Raw genomic sequence first — 20,125 nt, 5'->3', positions numbered from 1 at the left:
TTATAATGGGCACGTATTTTGATTACTCCCAAGAGACAAACATTAATTTTAATTTTTAAGAAAGCTGCTGGAATCTTTTTGAATAATAAGCAATTCATAGCAATTCATTTGTAAGATAGAATAACAAGCTCAGAGGTATTTATTACATTGTAAAACAACAAAAAGCCTAGTTGGAAAGGTTGGGCAGGACACCGTGGATCCTGTCAGATGAGACATTCGGCAAATGAAGCAGCCTAAGAATCCAGCGATGTCTGTCCACAGTGGTAGGATGCCATTTGGCCAGAGGGTCTGCTCTTAGAAACACAGGTATGTCTGCTTATTAATACTAAAGGAAAGCCCTGAAATTCATTGAGTTTTTTCTAGAATGTTAGTTTTGATAGAAGTGAATGCAGAAAAGCTAATAAATATCCTAAGGTTTGGCGATGAGAAAATGAAAACTTCCCTAAGTACCTTGTAGGTGCTCTTCTATGGCTCTGGATGCTACTATTGAGAAACACAGCAGCCAGATAGATGCCAGTCTGTTACCTGACCCATTGTGAAAAGTGGACCTTTCAGGCTGGGGGCTCAAAAGATTATTCTTTATCTTTAAAGTGTTCTAATTTTACTAGTATATGTCTTGATGTTCTGAGTAACTTTTTTTTTTCTTCATAAGGTGGTGTGTCTTTCCAATATCGATATTTAAAATTTTATCATTGTATCACTTATTTTGTTATTTTAATAAGTTTATTGAGATGCGATTTATAAACCATGAAGTTCACCAGTTTACAGTGGACAATCCAATGGCCTTAAAAATATATATATTATAGAGTTCTGTAGCTATTATCACAGTCTGATTTTGGAAAATTTCATTATCCCAAAATGAAACCTATACTCATTAGCAGTCACTCCCGTTCCCCCCTCACATGTGTAACTAATCTATTCTTTGTCTTTATAGATTTGCTATTCTGGACATTTCTTATAAGTAGGATTATGCAGTATGTGACCTTTTGTGACTTTGTTGCAAGAAGAAATTTCTGAGATCTGTCTCCTCTGGTTTCCACTGGCCATTTCCTATCATTTCTTTCTTTGATGCCCTGCTATGATAGCTTTCCATCTGACTTCAGTCTTTGCAAAGGGTTCCCACTTAGTGTACAATTATCTCTTTCTGAAACTGAATATTTGCTGTTTATTTCTGAGAATTATCAGCTCTAGATCCCTTCCACACTCCCCATGTGGCCTTGTCTATAGTCATAGAGGTTTTGTCTTAGTTGCTTTATTAGTTTCCTAGGGCTACTATAACAGATTACCACAAAATGGATTGCTTAGAAAACAAAAATTTATTATCTAACCATTTTGGAGGCTAGAGGTCCAAAACTAAGCTGCAAACAAAGACACACTCCTTCCAATGAATCTAGGGAAAGATCCTTCCTTGCCACCTCTAGGTTCTGGTGGTTGCCAGCAATCTTTGGCATGCCTTGGCTTGTGGTTACATGATTTCAATCTCTGCCTCTGTCTTCATATGGATGTCTTCCCTCTATATGTATCTGTGTCCAAACTTCCCTCTTCTTAGTCGACATCAGAATGGGACCCACCCTAGTCCAGTATGCCTTTATTTTAACTTGATTACGTCTACAAAGACCCTATTTCCAAATAAGTTTATAATTACAGGTTCTGGGGGGATATGTTTTTTTTGGAGACACTATTAAACGCAATATAGTTACATATGTCCCTGCTTGCATGAAATTTGAGGGTTTTACTCTCTTTCTACAAGCTCAATGTTTATAATTTATGGAGACCCCCTCTTTTTTATTAGTCATGCTACAGTTTTCGCAAGGATAAATGCTAAGATGCATAACCTAACTAGCTGCCACAGACCTACCATATTCTTTCCTCAGATTTTGACACACAAGTTGAGTGGTTCTCAGACTTCATCCATAGGGGCTTATATATCTATTTATAGGCTTGATATCCTAATTAGGAACCCTTTCTGTACACAGTTGGCCCCCTGGAGCATTCTGCTAAGAGATAATCTTTCATACTCTACAGTTTTGAGAACAGTAAGGAAGGAAAGCTAGTTTTCTTAAATATTGTCTGCTGAATTTTAGAGCTGATGTTCCTAATGCCTCCTTAGTTATCAAGAATTAGAGTACTTATCTCTTGCTTTGAACATTCCAAGTAGTTTTAAATTTAGACTGTATTAAGATATGTCAAAAGAGCCTATAATGGAATGATATTATTATCAGAACAAATAATTCACAGGATTAATATTCTCCCAAATTTTAGGCTCCACTTAACTTTCCAAGGAAAGGACAAGATCATATTCAAAAAGAATTTAAATGTAAGGGATTAAACATTTTCCACACATATAGCCATTGAGACTAGAGGAGCTGGAAATCCAAAATATACAGGTAAAAAGGAAACAAAGGGTGATACAGGTGCTATTGTGTGGAATGCCTTCAATGCTAACATTTTCTATATTATTGTTTGTTGTGATTATACCCTAGAGCACAAGGGAAGGAGATTTAATGGAAAAAGTTGAAAAATGTTTTTCTCTCCATGTGTTTGGTTACCAGTCGTAAAAAAATACTATATAACACTTCCTTAGTATATGAGCTGTGTTAGTTGATCTAATTACATTCCTGATCATTAGTGGAATGCCATAATTTATTAATTTCACAAATATTTATTGAATGCCTCTTGGGTTCTAGGCACTCATCTAGATGCTGGGGAAACAGTGGTGAATAAGAGAAACCAAATGCCTGCCCTCAGGGAACTTGCATTCTAGTAGGTGAGATGCAGGTCAACAATAAATATTAAAAATGTGAGGTTATGATTTTAAAAAGAAAAGCAAGATGAATAATGTCTGAAGATCTAATGTACCGCATGATGACTATAGTTGATAACACTGTATCATTGAAATTTCTTGAGAATAGAACTTAGGTGGTAACATACTCATACACACACACATATATATACTTAAATTTATATATTTATATATATATAGCATAAATGTAGTGAAAGATGTGTTAATTAACTAGACTAACTGTGTGGGAGGGTATGTTTTACAATATATACATTATCAGATCATTATGATATACATTTTATATATCTTATAATTTTGTCAATTATGCCTCAATAGAGCTGAAAAAAAGAATTTCAAAGAAAGTGTGAAGAAAAAAAAATTAAGGACATGGAGAACAGCAGATTATTTTAGCTAGGGCAGTTGTAGAAGGCGTCTCTGAAGGGATACTAATTAAACAGACTAAATAATGTGAAGAAGTAAACTATGCAAAGAATTGAGGGGAAAATAAAATTCCAAGTCCAGAGTAATATCCATTTGAATATATATATATAATTATATGGACATATATATATATATATATTTGAATATAAGAAAATATCCATTTTCAAAGGATAGTAAAAATGCAAAGGCTGCTGAAATTAATTGGGTAAAGGAGACAACAGGGTCAGATGATAAGACTTCTAAGGCCATGATAAGTTTGGATTTATTTTAAGTGTGATGGAAATCTCCTAAAATGGCTTTGAACAGGAGTATGGTATAATCTGATTCCTTCAGCTGCTAGGTAAAGGATGAAGAGGTGGCAATGGTAGAATCAAGGAGGCCAGTTAGGAGGCTAACATAGGCACCTAGACAACAGAAACTACTGGTATGGACTAGAATGTTAGGCTGCAGATAAAGAGATGGAGGAGCGGTGCCTTGGTGGCTCAGTTGGTTGAGCATCGGACTCTTGATTTCAGCTCAGGTCATAATCTCAGGGTCATGAGATTGAATCCTGCATCAGGCTCTGTGCTCAGCCAAGAGCCAGCTTGAGATTCTCTCTCTCTCCCTGTACCCCTCCCCCTGCTTATGCTCTAAATAAATAAATGAATAAAATCTTTTAAAAAAATAGTGGGTATGTGGAAGAAGTGTATGAATGTCTCTAGAGGTAAGAGGAGAAAAAATAGGAATAATAATAATAAACTATATTTTATACACATATATACATATGTATGCATTATGAATTATATATTATAATTGTAATATATGTATATATAATACATTATAATGTGTATCACATTTGTGTATTATGTGTGTATATACCCATACGCATGGCATTTAATGAGCTTATGTAGGAGGTAAATGTAGAGAAGGAAAAATATCTGAGGAACACTGTGACTCTCCAACAATTAAAGTTCAAGAGCAACACTGAGAGCCAGGCGAAGAAATTGAAAATCCAGGTCATTCAGTTCAAGGGAAATAAGGAGGTTAGACAGTCCTAAAGCACAAGAGAAGAAAATGCATCAGCAAGGAGAAAATGATCATTTGAGTCAACCATTGCTGAGATGAAAACTGAGAATTGACCATTAGATTTGGCAGGATGGATGTTTTACTGGTGACTCTGTGAAGAACAGTTTCCTAGGAGGACAAAAGTCTGATCAGAGTGGGTTAAAGGCAGAATGGGAATATTCTGGGTAAGATGACAAAGTACATTTTGATGTACTCTCTTGGTTCTTATACAATAGGAAAGTTAGAGAAAACCTGAAAAGAGAAAGCAAAGGCATAGCTGGACTATAAATAGAAGGCAAAACAAAAACCCCCCATGGACTAGAAAGGAAACAGTATGGTGATTGAGGAACCAAGCCTGGACATGTGTCCTGGAAGCTGGTAGTAGGCAGACCGTGGCTTACCTCCTATCAAGTAAAAGAGATAAAAAACATGCCAGTGGTGATGCCTTTTAGGAAAACATGAAGTTAGGGAATTTGGGAAGAGTGTGACAGCTTGGTCACCAGACTAATTAGCTTGGGGGGGGTGGATGAAGGTAGTGATAAACCTGTTAGAGAGGAAGGATTGAGAAGGGATGCATTGAGAGAGAAAAATAGACAAAATTCCTCACCTAAAAATCAAACTTGCAAATCAATATTTCATAAGAAATGAATAAATCTAAGGAAGGTAGGCAACAAAATCAATATTTAGAATATAGACTTACTTCTGATGAACTTAATTATATGGAACAATCTGACAAAGACTTCAAAATAAGTAAGCCTGTGTGCTCAAAAAGAAAATGCATTTTTCGCTTAAAATGTAAGAATAAGAAAATATTAAACACACAACTATAAAAGTAAAGTGAACAGGAGAATATATAAAAAGACCAATTAGAAATTTTGGAAATAGAGTCCTAATAGCTGCCAGAAAGAAAGGACAAATTACCTTCGGATCAATGGCAGTAGACTTCTGTGATTGCATGTTTCTCACCAGTAGCATTAGATGACAGGAAATGAAGGAGCAGTGTCCTCAATGCGCCCAGGGAAAGAAAAGAGCAGATAGATTTATATACCCAGCTGAACACTTTCTTGAGATTAGGCAAAAAAATGATATTTTAAGAGTTTGCCACTCAGACCTTCATTAAATACACTTTTAAAGTATCCTAGAAATATATAATTCAGCAATGAGGTAGGACATAAAGAATAGCAAGTGAGATTTGTCCTCACTTACTTAGCAAAGACGAGTCAACATAGATCTCATAACAGTTTAAAGGGATAGACCCATCTTTTCAATATGTACAGAAAAAAAATCATTCAACAAAAATATAGTAAATATTCAAAACAAGTTCTTAACAGACTAGTAAAGAGAATTTCTTTACCTTATCTATAAAAACCTTACCTTATTATGATTATTAATAACATTTGAGAAATACTTTTAAAATCAGGACCCAGACAGATGCCTGCCATTTCTACTTCTGGCCAATACTCTGCTTAAGATTCTAGCAAATGGAACAAGAAATCAGAAAAGAAGAGGTAGTAAGAATTAAGAGGCTTAGGTAAAACTTTTTTTTCCTATATGATACAATGTGTATGCTGAAAATCCAAACGACTTTACAAACTCTTAAACCTAAAAATAGAGGGGGAAAAAACATAAAAATATCGTGGGATACAAAATCAAAATATTAAGATCAATAACATTCTTATTTGTAATTTAAAAAACAACTGGAAAATGAAACTTCACCTAAACCTCACCCTTTATACAAAAATAAATTTATAAAACATAAAACCATAAGATATTACACACACACAAAAAAGAAAATTCTTGGGGTCTAGGGCAAGGCAAAAAGTTCTTAGACTTGGCACCCAAAGCATGTTCTATCAAACTTCGTAAATTTGACCCCATCAAAATTAAAAAGTATTGCTCTGCAAAAAGTCCCCTTGAAGAGGATGAAAAGACAAGCTACGGACTTGGCTTATAAACAGTTTTTCCTTCACAACATCTTATGTGCAGTGAGAATCTACAGTGCAAGTAACACTTCTTATCTGGCAGTTCTGTCATTCTACAACTTCATTTATGAGGCTATAACTTTTTGTAGCATCCTGAGTTTTCATAAATCTGATTCAATATGTTTGATGGTAATGACCACAGTACCTGAGAAAGGAGTAATTTCTTAAGTAGAGCACAAATTGTTCCATAAATGCTTTAACATCTCAGAAGCTATACATAGGTTAGCATTTCCAAAAAGGACAGTCCTAAATGAATAATGACATATCAGTGACACTAGCTCTTTATTTACCTTAACCATTTATTGACAAGATGAGGGAACTAAAAGAGAAAAATAGGAGATCTTGGGACAATATTCTTTAAAAGGGTAAAGCGTTTATAGGATTCAGGGTCTAGGAAAAGTAGAAAGTGCAACACAAATCAAGCAGATACATGTCAGCGATTCATTAGTTCGGGGTACAAATAAGTGTACACAAGCCAGACGGTTTTTGAATGTTGGAAAGGAATGGAAACTGAGCAGGGAATGAGGAAACCTGAGTTTTCTTCTTGACTTAACTGCTGGAAGGTCGGAATAATTCACTTCATCTCTCAAATTCCTTTTCGCGTTTTTCAAATGAGGTGGCGGTCCTTGGGGTACCGCTGAGATCCTGTCCAAGGGTGAATTTCTCTGAGGTCCGCCTGCTGGCCATAGAGGTGAAATGACTCTCTGCCTCCTGTACCACACTTTGGGACCCTATTGGTTTTGCCAGCGACACTGCCAAGAGTAATATCGAGTGACACCCAAATAAGATCCCGGAATCCAATTGGCTTTGCTTTTCTCATTTCCAGAGTGCTATGTTCTAACAAATTCAAAAGTTCTTCAATTTATAAATTCCACCCCTGAAGCAAAGGGAATCAAAGTACTTGTGGCATTTGAATCTCTGTACCTGGGGAATGATTTATTGTGTTTGAATTTTCATTGTGTTTCTATTGGGGGAAATAGGCTTCTGGGTAGAGTAAACATTTCCACAGTGTGAAAATATGCTCCAAGCAGCCCTGAGCATGTGCCAAGAAATTCTAATATTGCTTGAAAATTATTATTGCTCCATTAAGGATCCCTGAATTTCTGAATATTCAATATAACCATGTGATTAATTTATACCTCCTCAACTCTAGATGACTGCTTTCCAAATGCTCTTTAATTTCAGTACATTTACAAAATAATTAAAATGCAATTTACCAGGTTTTAAGAGTGTTTGCAATAGATGTTCATAAATGTTTCAGGTAGCACTACTTTCTGGGTTTTTCCTAATAGTGTCTTCCTCCCCTCCAATCCTTTTAATTCAACACTTAACAGGTATAGCAATTCTCATAAATAAACATGTGAATTGATTGAAAGAAGTGATTAAATGGCATTCAGAGGTTAGTGCTCTAGCATTTATTTCCTAGAAAGTCTATTAAATGTTTCAATTAAAAAGAAAGGAGGGGAAGCTCACAATCTGAAATTAGGGTCTTTGAATTAGTGTTATATTAAAGAAATGGCTCCCTGGGCGCCTGGGTGGCACAGCGGTTGAGCGTCTGCCTTCGGCTCAGGGCGTGATCCCGGCGTTGTGGAATCGAGCCCCACGTCAGGCTCCTCCGCTGTGGGCCTGCTTCTTCCTCTCCCACTCCCCCTGCTTGTGTTCCCTCTCTTCGCTGGCTGTCTCTCTCTCTGTCGGATAAATAAATAAAATCTTAAAAAAAAAAAAAAGAAAGAAATGGCTCCCTTAGAAGGGGTAGAGGTTATGGTTAAGGTTGAGGGGGAAGAAAGAACAGAAGGATTAAGTCACACCACTTAGAATCCTTTGTCTGTAGAAAAGACCTTTCCATCTGATTAAGTGAAGATGAATGAATGAAGAATCCCAGTGTTCTTATTTAATCAGCTTAATCACCTTGAAAAATTGAGGTAGTTATTCTGCCTACCGGGCATGAAGGGCCTAAGTGATATTTGCCAAGTTGTGTTAACGCCTTGATAATCAAGTTGTACCTTTTACCATAGATTCAGGCTGACAACATATGCCCCTAACCTACTTACTTTACTTTGAAATTACTCTGAATTGGCATCGTTACTGAAGCTTCAGAAAGGAAAAAGATGACCTAGGAACAGGTCTTACTGTTTTTAATGTTTTCAAGTATCTTCCAGAATATGACAGAGAAAGAGGGTATCTATGTGTCATGTTATCCAGTCCTGAGACCTAACTGAGAATTTAAACCTGAGATCTTACTGCTTGGGATGAAATGTTTAGTTTGTTTTATTTGTTTTGTTTTGTTTTGTTTTGTCTTATTAGAAAGGGGAGGGGCGGGGGGAAGGGAAGGAGAGAGTGTTAAGTAGGCTCCATGCCTAGCATGGAGCCCAACATGGGGCTCAGTCTCATAACCCTGAGATCATGACCTGAGCTGAAACCAAGAGTAGGACGCTTACCCAACTGAGCTATCCAGGTGCCCCTTTATTTTGTTTTTTCTAAAGTAATCACTCTGCCCAAAATGGGGCTTGAACTCATGACCCCAAGATCAAGAGTCATATGCTCTTCCAACTCAGCCAGCCAGGTGCCCCTGAAATGTTTTTTGTTTTTTTGTTTTTGTTTTTTTTAGTAACAGTAATACCAGTGGTGTCGATAACAGCAAGTTAATGAGAGGGTCATATACTCCTCAGTGGCTTTGACTCATTGTTTTTCTTTCTTATTCATTTTTATGAAGTAGATACTAGTATTATACTACATTAGGCTGAGAAGTAGCTTGTAGAATTTAAGTCTCTTCCCCAGGGTCCCCTGGTTGGGAGGAATTGGAGCCCTGAGGAATGCACACCCAGGGCCAGTGCCTCTGGAACCAGCTGTGGCTCCATTATTACCCAAGAATGGCTAGGTCAACAGGACATTGTATTCCTTCTGTGTTATCTTCAAAACCATCAACTAAAACTTAAATCTAGTTTCTATTGTCTTCTCTGTGAAGACAGTAAAGTATCACAGAGTCATTTTGAATGATCCTAATTTAGGAAGTCTTTCCCACTTTGGAGGAGATGAAGTATGAATTTTACTATACCTGAGTTTACAAAGTTGTTTTCTTTCTTTTTTAAGATCTTATTTATTTATGAGAGAGAGAGAGCAGGAGCAGGGGGAGGGGCAGAGGGAGAAGGGGACTCCCCACTGAGCATGGAGCCCTACACGGGGTCTGATTCCAGGACCCCAAGATCATGATCTGACTTGAAGTCAGGCACTTAAATGACTGAGCCACCCAGGCACCCCACAAAGTTGTTCTGTCCTTTTATAAACATCATATTTTTTTAAAAAGATTTTATTTATTTATTTGACACAGAGAGAGAGATAGTCAGCAAGAGAGGGAACACAGCAGGGGGAGTGGGAGAGGAAGAAGCAGGCTCAGAGCGGAGCAGGGAACCCCACACAGGGCTCAATCCCAGGACTCTGGGATCACGCCCTGAGCCAAAGGCAGACAATTAACGAATGAGCCACCCAGGCTCCCCTAAACATCATATATTTTATTAACCTCTGTTTTTTCTCAAAAATACTTTATTGGTTATTCCTTCCAAAATATTAGTACCATATGAATAAGATACACATAAAGAAGAAAAATACATTCTTTGCATATAAATTTTATAAGAAAATTTTCTGAATTGTTCACAAAACAATGTTGGCAAAAGTAGGATAATGTAGCATTTTTGTTTAACAATGTCTAAATATTATAAGAAAAAAATTCTAACAAAACAGCTCATTGTAGAAGTCAAGTGACAAACAGAAATATTTACTCAAATGCTTCTTGACATTGACTAAAAAATACAAATGATCTGTAGTGACAATGCATTTTCTATAATTGTGTTTTTGCATGCACTTAAATAGAAGGGAGATTACAGACATATCCAGAATCTAAGAACGTATGGGTGCACCCTGAAAAAATTACATGCTGTGCCATTCTTATAGGAAATGCTGTGGATTTTAAGCACTGTGCTAGTATATTTTAATTTTTAAAATATTCATTTTGAGGGGCACTCAGTCACTTGAGTGCCTGACTCTTGATTTCAGTTCAGGTCATGATCTCAGGGTCATGAGATCAAGCCCCCTGTGGGACTCCATGCTCAAAGAGGAGACTGCTTAAAAATTCTCTCCCTCTGCCCCTCCCCCCCCACTTTGCAGGCACAAGCTTTCTCTCTCTTTCTATCAAAATAAATAAATGTTAAAAAAATATATTCATTTTGAGACATTGTACAATTTAAGCTGCAGTTAACCCAGTGTAGTTATTGCAAAAACACAAATTGATTGATTGATTGATTGATTGGCAGAGAAGATGGGACTACCTACCTGCCAAGTTTTATTTGTCCATTGCAACAAATAAAGTTTGTGTATGGGGATTAAAGCTAGAATATTTCATAAGAGTTAAATATATTAATAACTATGTTTAAGAAAGTCTTCTAGTGAATTCTGTCAATAAGAATATCTCAATTTCCACAAATATGTTTAGTTTTTTCATAGTTCCAAGCCATAATAAACAGGTGAGCACTTTGAAGTTTAGGGCTGTAAGTTGCCTGAGGACAAGAGATGGCTCTCTTTCACACTGCAGGCTGAGCAAATGTCACTGCATTAATAACAGTTATAGTTATGAAATATTACAATTGTGAACTGACTCTAATGCTGTTTATCTCTTTGTAAAAATATTAGGCTTTGTTAAAATATCAGAGTAACCACAATCTAGACTATACGTCTATTAGTATGCTAGGACTGTCATAACAAACTACTACAAATTGGGTGGTTCAGACAAACATCTTTCTTTCAGTTCTGCATGGTAAAGGTCTAAGATCAAGGTTCTATCAGGGTTGGTTTCAGGTGAGATCTATTCCTGAATTTTAGATGACAGTTTTCTCATTGTAATCTTACATGGCCTCTCCTCTCTGTTCCTGAGGACACATATCTCTGGTGTCTCTTCTTCTTATAAGGGTACCACTCCTGTCAGATTAAGGCCTCCTTTATGACCTCATGTAAACTTAATTACTTCCTTATATGCCCTGTCTGCAAATATAGTCACATTAGGGGTTAAAACTTCAATATATGAATTTTGATAGAACACAATTCAGTCCATAACAATACATATGAAGCCATATTTGCTTTTAAGCATCCTCAGTGGTGATGATGATTGTAAATCACTGACTTGAAGAATATTCAACTAGGAAAATATTTCAGTCAACAATTCAAAAGGTGATCAATAGTTAGATCTTTAATCAAAAAGCAGCAAGCCAATAGGAGATAGAGTAGTAAGAAGAGGTTTTAAACCATCAAGATGGTAGTAGAATGGCTGAATTCCATTATCTAAAGTGCTCTGTATAACGGAGGGAATATAAAATCTCAGTTCCTGAGGGAGTTAAGCTAATGAAAGTGTAACCAGGGGAAATTAAGGCCGACTCCATTTTTAGGATTGGGATGGACTCTCACTCAGGGGAGCAAGCAAGAACCTAAGGTAATAATAGGGCCAGAGTGAGGCTAATTTAGACCAAATTAGGTGAGTTTTATGTTGGAAGAAGTACAAGTACAATATCACAAACTCCGTGCTAGATTCTTGGCACAGTACTTCATGTAATTCACACAACTGCATAAAGTTACCACTTGCATACTGTGGATAACATCTGTACTCAGGTAGGGTAGGCAACTAAGCCAAAGGATGTACATGTAGTAAGTCAAGAAAGGTAAGGAGCAAACCTTGTTTTCTTTCTGTTAAATCTCATGGTCTTTCCACACTACAAATAGGGTTTTCTATATTAAATACAATGGGAAAGACATGGAAGGTCTTACAACTATGCCCCTCCACTGAATGAAAAGTAGTCAATAACCATTTGTGTACTAGTCAAATGAAGAAGAAGGTATAGTCTGGAATAGATTTTGGGGATTAATAAATGACCAACTCCAGTAGTTAGATAAATATAATGCTAAAAGGCAGGAAAGTCATTACACATAAAGGCTAGACTTAAAAAGAAAACCCACTAATAAAGAAAGAGAGTGCAGTTGACCCTTGAACAAAGTGGAGATTAGGAGCACCAACCCCCCACCATGCAGTCAAAAATTCACATGTAACTTTAAATTAATTTTTTATTTAGAGAGAGAGTATGAGTGTGCAAGTGGGGAGGGGGGAGAGGGGCAGAGGGAGAGAATCTTAAGCAGACTCTAGGCTCCACACAGAGCCCAACTCAGGGGTTGATCTCATGGACCCTGAGATCATGACCTGAGCAGAAATCAAGTGTTGGACGCTTAACCGACTAAGCTACACTGGAGCCCCTCACATATAACTTTGACTCCCTCACAACTTAACTACTGGTAGTAACCGGTATGGTAACTACTGTCAGCCTACTGATAACAATCAATTTGTACATACTTTATATGTTATATGTATGATATACTGTATTCTTACAATAAAGTAAGTTAAAGAAAAGAAAATGTCATTAAGAAAATCATAAAGAAGAGAAAATATATAATAAAGTAAGTTAAAGAAAAGAAAATGTCATTAAGAAAATCATAGAGAAGAGAAAAAATGAATATACATTCATTGGGGAAAAAAATCCAAATGTAAGTGGGCCCATGCAGTTCCAACCCATATTGTTCAAATGTCAGCTGTGTAAGACAGAGACAAAAGTGGAGTCAGCAAAATAAATAAAGAAGATAGGAAGGTTGAAGAGTTTCAGTTCTACAGTTTTCTTTAGCACTTAGCACATGCCGGAAGGTGATATCTTGAAGTGCTGCTAGAGGTCATCTGAGTAAAAGGTCACTCAACCATTGAGCCCCATAGGATAGCATCTGCCAACAAGCACTTAAATTCTCTTTTCTGATGTTGATAATGATATATTGAAGCTATAATCTGCTGTCTTTCAAATGGATATAATGAAATTCTTGGAATTCTAATAAATGGACAAAGCAAGAGACTAAAGTAGCAGAAAGGAAGATCTCTATATTGATAGTTTCTTGTCAGTACTACTTAGATTCATAAATTAATGCTTTAAGAAAGCCACGTGTACTTTTGTAAATTCTAAATCATTTATAGGGATTTGCAGTGAGCCCAGGGTACCTCACACACGTAACCTGCCCACTAAAGAAGAAACTTATTTTGAATACCTGTTATTTTTCTTTTCTAATATGACAAAATATTGGAAAAGCTGGCTTTACAATGAAACCTTCACTGTCGTGCTAGTTTTGCTGTAAGTCACAAAATAAAATACTTAAAATTACTTAGAAAAAATAGATACTTGCCCATGCTACAGTTTTTTTAATTCTTTTTTTTCCTGTATTAGAATCTTATTATAAGCATTTTTAATAATTCAGTCTGTGTAGTACATCAAAGGCTTTTGGAGTCCTTCATCTTGAATATAGCAACTGTTATCACTTAAATGTATATTCTTTCAGATGTTTTCTGAACAAATGTCAACCTACATACGTATAAATGAAGACATATATGTATTGTTTAAACAAAGCTTGAATCACACTTATACATGGTCCTGAAACTTGACCTTTTCTTTACTAAGATATCTTGGCCATCTTTTGCTGTCAATATATATTGTTACATGTCTTTATTGGAGTGGGGGAAGATAAGGAATTCAGTTTTCACATTCAAGTTTGAGATGTCTATTAGATGTCCAAGTGGAATGCTGGGTAGGATGTATAATCCTGGAGTTCAGGAGAGAGAACCATTGAATATGCTTTAGGGATGGAAAGGTTGAGTTCTGCACCACTCCAGTTCCCATTGCTATGGGGGTTTCTTACAGCAGACTGGGGAATATGCCCTGCCCTCCTGAAGACTTTGGCATAGATAAGGAAGACTATTTGGTAGGAAGGGATAATTCCTTATTGCAAAGACAATTCAGGATTGTTTTTTGTTTGTTTGTTTTTTTAATAACTGCTCATTGTTCTCCAAAATGAAGTAAGATTACTGATTCCTACTGAACTCTCCAGGATAAAAGGCCTCAGTCAGCCAGAGGTATCATCCATGGGGCATCTCCTTTGGAATACCTCTTAAGCTATATGTCTTTGCTGCCTATCCAGGCCTTGATGCTCAAGTTTCTTCAACTGCTAAATGTGGAAACAAGATCCAAACTAAGTGTGTTTTTTTAATTCCATATACTGTGGACTTTCCATTACACAGAGCTTTCTCTCTTCTTTGTAGCTCTTTTGAATTTTATAATGCTATAGAAAAATAAATAAAATTGAATCAATCAAAATCAATTGCCTAATGGCTCTAGAGAAGGCTCTAGAGAAGGTGATTTAATGAATCAGCTAGAATTGGTTATCACAGGGAGGAATACCCTTGCAACTGGCCAACATGACAATTTTTCTTATACTCTGAACTATCCATATAACATAAACACCCAGAGAGTAATTGTGCCTGGAAATGAACACAGTACTGTAAGCAAAGATATTTTTATGTATGGTGTAAATGAGTAAATCATGTTTAAAATTAATGAAGAAGTCATCCAGAATATGTGGGATTTTAGTGGGGGAGGAGGAGGTTCTAAAAGTCCTCAATTAAAACTGGAAGGTCATCTTCACAATTTTAGGATGTCACTCCATTAATCATTCATTAGAACTTATTCTTACAATTGAACATGTTGGGTATAAGATAATACATCTAATAAATAAAGGAACTGAGCTTCCAAGTTAGGATTTGCCTAAAGTAGGTTTGTTAGTAAAGTAAATTTAAAAAATTAATTTTTTTAAAAAATTAAAGTAAATTTTGTTAGTAAAGTAGTTCAAACTGGGCCTCAATTTTCTTGAATGGAAAATGAAAAATTATAATAACTTGTGATGGAGCATTGCTGGGATAATCACATATGACTATGCCATATAGATAAAACACCTTGAAATCTGGATATTGTTACTCGTATTGTTATTATTAATGACGAGAGGAATTTATCCACTGGTCAGGGCAACTACTGAAGTGGTGTTGTTATGCCTAGAGATATAACAGAAAATAAGGGAAATATCCTTGCATAAGAATAATTCCTTTTCAGGTAGAAGATAGGAGGAATACCATTCAGTTGGTGTTATCACTGATTTTGGATGATAGTTAGTTGCAACAAATGGCGGTTTTTACCCGAAGAAAATCTTCCTCTTCTCTGTTACTAAGCTGAAAAAATAAGATTGGAAAATATATAGATCACTAAAAAATATGTGATTCATAATACAGGAGCAAGTTAAATAGAAACTGGACTGGGTCAATATATAAAGAATCTGAAAATTAAGTTAGACTAATTTTCCCTAATATAAGGCTCAGAATTAGAGTGTACTAATGCCCATTATATTTAATTGCTCAATGTAGCAATTGTTAGCCTAAGGTCAAAAATAGAAACATAAATGTTCAGTAGGGGACAAAAAGCCTTCCATTTCTACTGAATAGTCATTTATAATTTCTAATTATAACTTGACCTGTTTCTAAAAAAACATTGAAGTGGCTTCCAATTCAGTGTGTTACTGGTCATGAATTAAGATCTTAATGAAGCAGACATTCAACTTATCAAAACCTAGAAAAATCTTACAGTGTTATCTAGCAAATTTGCTCATAGCTTTCTTAACTCCTGCTTGTCCTTAAACATTGTCAATAAAGATGAAACCATGGCTGCTGAGGAACATTTTGTTTACTTTATTCCCTTTGGCCCTCCTGAAGGTCAACTTCTGTGTGTTGAGAGTCTTCTTTGTTCTGTGGAAAATGTTTGATATTTTCCCCCTTAGCTTATGCTTTCTGGATTGTTTTTGGTAATGTTTTTAAACATCAGATCATTTGCTCAATATGTGTGGCCAAATTATTATAACTGCTTAATTATTTAACTAATACGGTTGTTTCTTTTGCTTCTTCCACCACTAGGCTAGTTTTTATTTGTCTATTACCATATTCTAAGTCCCTCTTACATTGTCCCACATCTAGTTAAATAATTTGGTTTCTCATCTCCACTCACTTAAATCCTTCCTTCCACTTGTTTTGGTCTTCTAGGTGTCCTTTAATGTTCATGACATTTCCTCTGTGTGTAACAGCACGTGGCATCCTCCTCCAAGCCATCATTGGACCTCCCTATGAAGACCTTCTCACTTCACTTAGCTTATACCACATCCTTCTTCTGTCAGTTCTCAGCCTCGTTTCCCAGCTAAGGTACAAGCTGACTTAGGGTACTGACAATGATGTAATTTTTTTTTTTTTTTACAGTGACTGTTTTTACTATCTGGCACATATCAGGTGCATAACAAATAAGTGAAAAAATTCTATTTTATCCATCTTTGTGATGGAACTAAAAGCTTTTTTTTTTCTTTTTTTAGGGAAAATGTAGTGGAAAAATATAGCAGCAAAAGAACAGTGGGACTAGAAACAGATGAAAGAACACTTTTCAAACAACCACATTAGAACTGTGCCAATGTAAACATGGCCCAGTAGGGGCTTATTTTTTATCTTCCCAGTTTAGAAGCCTTCTGTGTGCACTGGTTACTTCTACACTTTTTTTGGAGTAGGCCTCTTGTGAAGCATTATGCCACACTATGTCTTATCTACCATGACAAGTTGCATTTTTCTACTTATGTTGCTATATATTTGGACAGAGCAATATATCTAAATTAAAAATTCTAGTGGAAAGGGGAACGATAAATAGAAATCCAACACAATGTTTTAAATGGTAAAAAATACTACACAGACTAAATATATGAGTATATGGGAAAATATAGATAAGTGATGGAGGATTTTTTTTTTGGCACTATTCTGAACATTTTCTTATCGTTTTGAGGTTGTCATTAAGAAAATAAGCTTTTTCCTAAAAATATACCTCGAAATACAATTTTTAAAACTAGAATAAATTGCTGGACTGTATGCATTATTGACCTGTCCTTTGATGATAGTTTTTTTCTGTTGTTTGGGGTCTTATTCTATTCTTCACTTTTGGAGCTTGAAATCCAGAGAGGAAGTAAAAGAAATCTGCAGTAAATTTCAGCAGAACCCCAAATTTAAATTCATACCCGGGCCACCTTTGTTTGTTCTGCCTTTCCTAATGTCTTATATATTGGTTAGTATTTGTGATTTTTATTGTTTTGTGGTGTTTCTTCCTTTCTTTTATCTTTTCCATTCTACTGCATCACAGTGTTCCCAAATCTTCATCCTGTTTGTGATTACCATTCTGCCCCACGCCCAGGGAAGATGTGGCAGGTGGCCCATGGGAGTGTTCTAATGGAAGAGCTTTATTAACCCTTTCTTAATCTAAATGATCTCTGGGTTCACAGCGTAAGGTCTAACATTCAATTGTCTTATATGAAGGCAAATATTAACCCATTTTTTATATGACACTTAAGTTTTGCTTTCTTTATAAAAAACCGACTTTTAAGAAAATCAGATTTATTTCCTGAACACTTTCTCTCATAAGCTCTGTTCCCACAAATATGACAGTAATAATGAAAGAAACCTTTTGACTCTAAATAGACATATACTGTATTCCCATATGCCATCACACTAGAGGTGATGCTAGTTGGACCGTTATACATGATACATAAAGGTGTGTTCCAGATGGAAACACCAATAGATTTTTTAAAAATCTACATGCACTGCAAAATGTTCATTTCGGGATTGCCCTCATTAATTACGGTGTCATCTTTTAAATTAGGTATTTTATGAAACTCTTAATTTTTTATGTACATTTAATGTATTTTTATAATGTATTTATGAACTGTTTTGATTGGCTCATTTTGGAAACTTACAAAATTTATAATCAGAGCAGCTTAGAAGTGATTTTAATGGACCCATGATAATACAGAAGGTGTTTCTTTCCATATTGGTTAACAATAACAGCCTGTTGTTTGAGTCAAATTTGTAAAAATTACACCTTAATATGCAAATCCATTTTTTCATTACTGATGTAGAGCAAAGAAAGCCAACAGGATAGCAAACACTAACATTTTGCCTTTAAGTGCTCACAGACATAAAATAAATGAGGCATAGCTATTGATTGTCTTTGGCCTACATTATCTGCACAGAAACTATTAAGGAGGCTTTTCCATCTTCCTTTCATGCCTCATTTTCTCATACTATCTAATGAAGAGCTTCACTTAAACTATAATGTGCTACTCTCCCGAAAGTACATTTTTATGGCACTAAAAAGCAATACTTGTGTATCAAGGACTGTTTTTACTGCTACGTTTATTGGCTTGTTGCACTGTATAAAATTATAAAATATTCTAGAGCTGGGTGGTATTATAAGTTCTCTTAATTAATTTCTGATTTTAAAGTTTATTTTTGTCAATCCAAACAGATATCACTAGAATATTCACATAATTGTGAGAACTCTTCTAAGCCCTCAGAAAATAGAAATTTTATGCTTTGTCATTGCATATACCTTTTAGAACGGTTGGTTGTGGGTTTCAAGTGATAACTGTTTGTAAAAGATATTTTTATTTTTGGACATAGTGAATTTAGTTAGGGTCCCTCTCAATGACTAATGAATGAGCATTTGGATGGAAAACTTGGAATTTCTTTAGGAAGATCTGGACTGGAAATAATAGTGTGTGAGTCTTTAATTGTTGAAACCAAAGGAATGAATGAGATCATTTGGGAAGATGGTGTGGCAAGAGAGAAGTCAAGAGTAGAATCCTGAAAATATTGATATTTAAGGAGTTGAGAATAAACAAGTACCTGTGAGATCACATGGAAATCTAAGGAGGAAAAAAACATGGAAAAGGAGGAAAAAAACATGGAAAAGATGCCACAAGAATGATTTGGGGGGGGTGCTTCTCTCATCTATCTTCCTTCCTTCCTTCCTTCCTTCCTTCCTTCCTTCCTTCCTCTTTCTGTTTCTACCAATTGACCAGAAAATTTATATCTCACTTTTATTTGCATTGCTATGCTTACTCACAAGTTTGTATGTTTATTGGCAATTTGCTTTTCTTCTGTAAATTTGCCTGCATTCTAAATCCATTATATTCTAAATCTGTAGGGAAAAAGCTATAAATTTCTAATAAATAACTTTATCAAGTATCAGCTACTAAGAATATCAACTGTATGTAGGGTGTGGGTTTGTGTATCTCTTAGACTATGCCTCCTATAAACACAACATAGATAGAGAGTTGGATTTGCCTTTCTTTGCTTTTCCTACCCCAAATTGATAGTCTTTGGCTTTTAATAGGGAAACTTAACAAATCCACATTCACATTGCAGTGATCACTATTTCTGGACTGCTTTTGGCATGTTAGCTTAGGGGTTTTTTGTTTGTTTGTTTGTTTGTTTGTTTATTTGCCGTGCTTCCTTTTAATTTCTCTTTTTCCACTTGGCTTTGTTGGATTAATGGAGTGTTCTTTGCTCTATTTATTTTTATGGGTTCACATTTTATTCATCCTATTTCCACTCTTTAGTGGTAGTATTCTTAAAATTTTGCTAAACTTTGAAAAGTTTTATTTTTCACCAACATCTGGAATTATTTAGCATCTATATCCACATTCAAACAAATCAGGGAACTCAGCATGCTCTCTCTTTCACCTGCCCCTGCTTTATTCTTAGTTGAAATAAGTACTTCCTGATTGCTAACAATTTGTGTATGATGCTTCAAGTATATTTTCCTGCAAGTATAGTGATGACAAATTTGCCCACCACTGTTGCTTGAATCTTACACATTGTGTATTTTGGACTATTTTTTCATTTTTCTGGAATATATCCTTTAGAAATTTTTTTTCAGTTGGTAAATAGAATATTATAACCTATTTTAATTTTGCTGTACTACTTACATGCTGTTTTGCTGGGTATGGGATCAGGTTTTTTTTTAAAACATTGCACTATTTTCTTCGTTCTTCTGTGACTTGTAAAATGACATAGAGAGATCTGATCCTCATTTCTTTGGAGATAACCTGTTTTTCTTTTCTT

General features: G+C 35.5%; 1 protein-coding gene across 2 annotated transcripts in view; it reads left to right on the top strand.

The window, feature by feature from the left end:
- The window catches only part of LINGO2 (leucine rich repeat and Ig domain containing 2), a 1,137,445-nt gene that overhangs the window by 595,102 nt on the left and 522,218 nt on the right, over window positions 1–20,125 (top strand). The gene's annotated exons all lie outside the window — the stretch shown is intronic.

The sequence above is a fragment of the Ailuropoda melanoleuca genome, chromosome 7, assembly GCF_002007445.2.
Source record: "Ailuropoda melanoleuca isolate Jingjing chromosome 7, ASM200744v2, whole genome shotgun sequence".
NCBI classification, from domain to species: domain Eukaryota; kingdom Metazoa; phylum Chordata; class Mammalia; order Carnivora; family Ursidae; genus Ailuropoda; species Ailuropoda melanoleuca.
This window is presented reverse-complemented; position numbering and strand designations above follow the sequence as displayed.